Raw genomic sequence first — 5928 nt, 5'->3', positions numbered from 1 at the left:
TGTGGGTTGGGCTGAATTCTGCTAAGAAATTGTTCTGGGGTCATGGGTTAGTTGGTCCAAATTCACCATCTTCCTAAAGCAATTGAGTGAGTACTGTACTTGGTTTTTGTTGACTTGGTCATTGTTGTCTTAAGGGAGATTACAGAAATGCTTCAATGTCTGGTATCAGTCTAGGTTTTGGTATCAAAGTGCTGTAGTGCTGTTAACTAATACTGCATATGAACTATTTTAAGTCTCACCTATATCAATTTAATAATGCTCCTTACCTTCAATGTATATACTGCCAGAGGTAGTGTTATATCCAGGAGGAGTGTAGCTTGAGGAGTATACAATCCTGGAAAAACTTTCGGTATCTAGCATATTTCTGTGGTTAAGAATAGTGAGGAGAAGAATTGGTTTTTTAAAAGCAATTCTACTTTATATGTGGACATAAGGCTATACACTTAGTTATGTGAACTTGCTGTGAACTATGTTAGTTTCTCTAAGTGGTATTGTGTTTCAATAGATAAATGATTTAAAGTGAACCAATCTTTTCATTGGTAGTATGTTAGTCTCTTTGAACATCTTAAAGATTGAAGACTATAACTAGTTTGAAATGTCTATTGTTATTTTTCAGAAATTCTTTAATATACCAAGTGCTGGCCACAAATTTGCCATATTCCCATGTAGCTTTGGGTCTTCTGGTGGCATTTATACTGCAGTTGTGATGACTTAGGTATAATCCTTCAGATTGATTTAGTTTTGTTGCGTTTCACTTGTTTGTGGAGACCATCGATAAAGGCATGTTGGTGTATGTGGGAGAACTTGCTATTGCCCTGAATTCACTCCAGTTACCTGTCTGGAAAGTGTGTAGTGTGACACGTACCACCTGGCATACTACCAGGCATAAGCCCAAGACTGGCTTGCTAATATTGAATTAGTGGACCCATTTTGATAGTTCTTTGAAAATTAGTTGTTCTAATTTAGCTTCCAAACCTGGAAATGTGTTAAATTTTCTTGGCAGATTTATCCTACAGTGGACTGTGACTTACAGCTAGTAAATGAAATGACCTTGCAGAGAGTAGATAAGAATGTTGATGAAGTCTAGAACATGGATAACCTTGTCTTTCTGCTAGCTGTGGGAAGAATCCCAAACTTTCCACGTGATTGTGAAGTTTGGAACAAGTATGCTTTAAGGTTAACTTGCACCAAAAACAGTTTACAACAGGAAATACTCTGTTCCATCATTTCAGTCTCTACTCATCTTCTGAAATAGTATCTTTTAGAGATAAGATTTCTCAGTGGATATAACCTTGGACCGTGAAGGCAAACAAACTATCATTCTTTGGTGATATGCTGGATAGGTATTGCCCAAATAGGGCAGATCATTGACCCTTGTGGTGGTTGAAAATGTGGACATTCTGCTGATAGCATTCATTGATCTACTTTTGTGGAAACAAGGCACCAAATGAAATGAGACGTGATATCATGATATGACCCAGGCTTGTCTTTCTGGCAGTAACCTTGTTTAAATGAGTTAAATATTACTTCCTTTCTTGTCTGAATCTGTCCAATCTCTCCAGTTCTTAGACTTTTTTTTTTTGGCTTGCTATAATGTCCTTGTAATGTGCCAATTGAAGCTCTATATGAGGGACTTCTGCAGTGATTTTTGTCTGGTGTGGATGCATGCATGTGTGGTGTTTAGAAATATTTGGTGCATTCAGATTTGATGTCTTGATGGAGTTCATATACGTAAGTAAAATGTTGCATCTGTGTCACTTTTAGACCTTCTTCTGTTGTACTGCTGCTAGTACTAGGTTCAAACTGTTGGAGGGCAAGTGCGAAATTAGTTTGGTGGGCTGTGTTTTTGGAGAATTTTGTGGCTTGTTGCTGATGCTTGAGAGGTTGGGAAATACATGTTTTCTATTTCCTGTGAGTGATAATCTCAACATGATTGAATTTGGAGGAGGCATGTTGTTGACCTAATGTTTGTCGGTGATAAACTAGAAAACAGACCACTTAATCTCTAATAAGGACATACATGCACGCTCTTTCTAGTTGCTGGATTTAGCATTTAAACTTTCCACGGAACTGCAGTAGGCTTTCCTGGTGCTTGGAAAGCAAATCTTTAAGCATCTTGATCTGTGTTTGGACAAATCTGAGAATTTCTTTTTCCTGTTAAAAACAGAATTGTCTTTGTTTTGAGAATTGGAGACCTCTGTTTGAAGCAATGAGTTAAATATTGCTGGAGTAGCTGAGAAGGCAAACAGAGCTGCCGTTGTTTGCTCCATAATAGCACTTGCTCAGCCTTGGACGCTAGAATTTTTTACAAGATGGGGAATGTTGGCTAGGATCCTGGAGTGTGGTGTCTTGGGGGGTGTGTGTGTGTCTTGCGTTTTTGGTTGATTTTTTTTTTTTTTTTTTACTGAAGTGCTTAGAGTTCTTGATTTATCAAAGGACAGCACCCTTCAAATAAGCAGTATCTTCAAAATGTCACTGTTAGTTTAGCCCTGAACATATGAATTCAGGAGTATCCTAGCATCAGTTTCTCTGTAGCAGCTGAACAGAAGCTTCCTCTACCAAAGGCTGTTTATCCCTACAAGTCATTTGGTAATCTTGGATCATCCCTGTTCTAGAGCAAGAATCCTTTACAGAGCTCTTACTAATCCTTTTAACTGTAAGATTCGAACTTGTGCGAAGCATTTGACACTGTCCCGCATGACATCCTTGTCTTTAGATTGGAGAGACAGGAATTTGATGGATGGGCCCCTCGATGGATAAGAAATTGGCTGGATGGTTGCACTCAAGGAGTTGTCGTCAATGTCCAAGTGGAGACTGATGATGAGTAGCGTTCCTCAGGGCTTGAGACTGGGACTGACGCTGTTTAACATCTTTGTCGGTGACATAGACAGTGGGTTTGAGTGCACCCTCAGCAAGTTTGCCGATGGTGTCAAGCTGTGTGGTGCAGTCGACACACTGGAGGGAAGGGATGTCATCCAGAGGGACCTTGAAAAGCTTGAGAGGTGGGCCTGTGCAAACCTCATGAAGTTCAACAAGGCCAAGTGCAAGGTCCCGCACATGGGTTGGGGCAATCCCAAGCTCAAATACAGGCTGGGCCGAGAATGGATCAAGAGCAGCCCTGAGGAGGAGGACTTGTGGGTTCTGGTTCACAGGAAGCTCAACATGACCTGGCAACGTGCGCTGGCAGCCCAGAAGACCAACCGTACCCTGGGCTGCATCACGAGCAGCGTGGCCAGGCAGCGTGACCAGCAGGTCAAGGGAGGTGATTCTGCCCCTCTACTCCTCTCTGGTGAGACTCCCACTGCGGTACTGCCTTCAGCTCTGGGGACCCCAACACAAGAAGGGCATGGACCTGTTGGAGTGAGTCCAGAGGAGGGCCACTAAAATGATCCGAGGGCTGGATCACCTCTCTTGTGAGGACAGGCTGAGAGAGTTGGGGTTGTTCAGCCTGGAGAAGAGAAGGCTCTGGGAAGACCTTAGAGCAGCCTTCCAGTACTTAAAAGGGGCCTACAAGAAACATGGGGAGGGACTTTTTACCAGGGCATGTAGGGATAGGACAAGGGGCCATGGCTTTAAACTGGAAGAGGGTGGATCTAGATGAGACATCAGGAAGAAATTCTTCACTGTGAGGGTGGTGAAGCAGTGGCACAGGTTGCCCAGGGAAGCTGTGGCTGCCCCCTCCCTGGAAGTGTTCAAGGCCAGGTTGGATGGGGCTTTGAGCAACCTGGTCTGGTGGAAGGTGCCCATGGCAGGGGGGGTGGAACTAGGTGATCTTTCAGGTCCCTTCCAACCAAACCATTCTATGATTTCTTTTTTCTTGACTGTTATTAGCTCAAAAAAGTAACTATGATACAGGGATTCGGTTATTCCAAAGTGTGCATTAGACAATTTTGTCTTTGATAGGAGTTACCTGTCTGCGTGTTTGAAGAGGTAGCCGTTGACAAGTCATTGTATAACTGGTGAAAATATGTATTGCTGGTTAATAGCTACAGTTCAGCTATTGAAAACATGCAACAAGTTGCACTCTAAAACTAGTTAAAACAACTACTGACAGTTAAATATGAGCCTTAACATAGCAAAAGCAAATTTAGTGTTTTGTCTTGCAAGGTAGGTATTTTTTTTCTGGGCCTACTACAGCCCGTTACGTGTTAGAGGCCACTGGGATTTCCACTGGGAACTACATTTATTTCTTAATTGTGGTGTTTTGTTTTTTTGGTGTTGTGGTTTTTTTTTTTTTTAAAAAACACAAAGAAGATTTGATTTTTGGTCCAACACGCCAAAAGACTCTATACCCAGACTCCTGAAACTGGGGCTTGTGTGGGTGATAACTCATTTCTGGCATGTAATCATTTAGAACTTGTTCACAGGCTTTGTTGTGATATGAGCACATGAAAAGCACAGCGCAATTGCTTTAATATGACAGGTACCGGAGATGTAGACAAGCGTTCCAAAAAATACATACTTTTCAGACAAAAAGTACAAATTAGGAGTGAACAACTACAGGCCTAACATACAACATCTCATGTGTATTCCCTGATAAGTTTCTGCTTGCAGTAGCCTGCTGTTGGAAAAGAACTGAGCATATTTAGAAGTTGTATTCCTTTATTCTTGGGTGATAGGTGAAGAAAGGCTCTTGTCCTGTTTAGGTATTCAGTGGTGTAATTCTTACTTGCTTAAGAAACACTCTATCTGTGTTTAAGAAGACTCATTTTTGCTTGGTTTTTTTAGTATCATGATTTTATAGAATCTGTCCCTTTTGGTAGTGTGTTGGTCATAATAATTTGTGTGGATCTGCTGTAGTGAAAGTCTAGTTATAGTCTCCTATATCAGCTTGTTATTTTTATAAGTCTGACTAGAAAGACTGGTAAAATGTGGTGGAAGTTTATCCATATGCTACAGTCTTCTACAGTAAAAGTAAGCTGTTTAAGGGTTAGGGTAAAGATGGTGTATTGGATGTAACAGAATGGCTTGAAGTTAGCCTGAGGCACAGGTTGAGTTCTGAAGGTCATAGTCCAAAGACCACATTACTGTGAGAAATAGCAATATGTTTGTCCTTAAAGTTCTTCAGTTTCCAGACATAATGACCAAGTCATTGATTAAGGAAGAGGAAAAGAAATAATAATTCGCATTGTTAACTTCCTAACTAAAGCAAAACCTACAACACTTTTGAGCTTTGTGCTGGATTTGAGTAACAGTCCCTTGCCGTTCACTTTACTAGGAGGTGTATTTGTGGCTAACTGAAATCTTTAGTTTACATGAGAATTCTAATCACTTATTTGGGGGGAAGAAACCCAACAGAGTTAATGGATGAAAACGCTGGAAACTGTCTTCTGTGGAACTGTATGGTGGTTTTGTAATCAATGTAAAACCAGTAGATCTCATACCAAGCAGCTAACTATACCTTCTCTCTGGCCTAGCATAATTTGTAGGAAGGCTCAACCTAACACTGACAGGGAACTTTGCTGACACAGGCAAAATACCAGGACCAGCAATTGGCAGATGCCTGACTCCCTGTCTTATGTCAACGTATTTGAAGTATCTACTTGTGATTATATTTTAACGATATGACCTTTAGTTTACATGGAACAGCAATTTAGAGTGGTAAAGGACCATGTATGTAGAGGTAAAAATAAACTGAGGTTGAGCTATTTTCCTAGACTGTCTAATTCCTTGAGACACTACTGACGGGGGCAGCTTACAAGAGGATCTGGGATGACTATAGTGACCCTGTGGGACTCTTTCGGAATGTAGTTGGGAAAAAAGACATCTTTTAAGTACTGGTTATAGGTAAAAAAAAAAGACTGTTAAGCATTTCTTTCAGGTATGAGATTGAATATTTGCATCTGTGTCGTTTATTTATATCTTCTGCAAATCTGAACTTCTAAAAGTTCTTTGATACCTTTCTGTTTTTAACTTTTCTTAAGGTCA

The sequence above is a fragment of the Cariama cristata genome, unplaced genomic scaffold (assembly GCF_000690535.1).
Source record: "Cariama cristata isolate BGI_N322 unplaced genomic scaffold, ASM69053v1 scaffold587, whole genome shotgun sequence".
In the NCBI taxonomy this organism is placed as follows: domain Eukaryota; kingdom Metazoa; phylum Chordata; class Aves; order Cariamiformes; family Cariamidae; genus Cariama; species Cariama cristata.
This window is presented reverse-complemented; position numbering follows the sequence as displayed.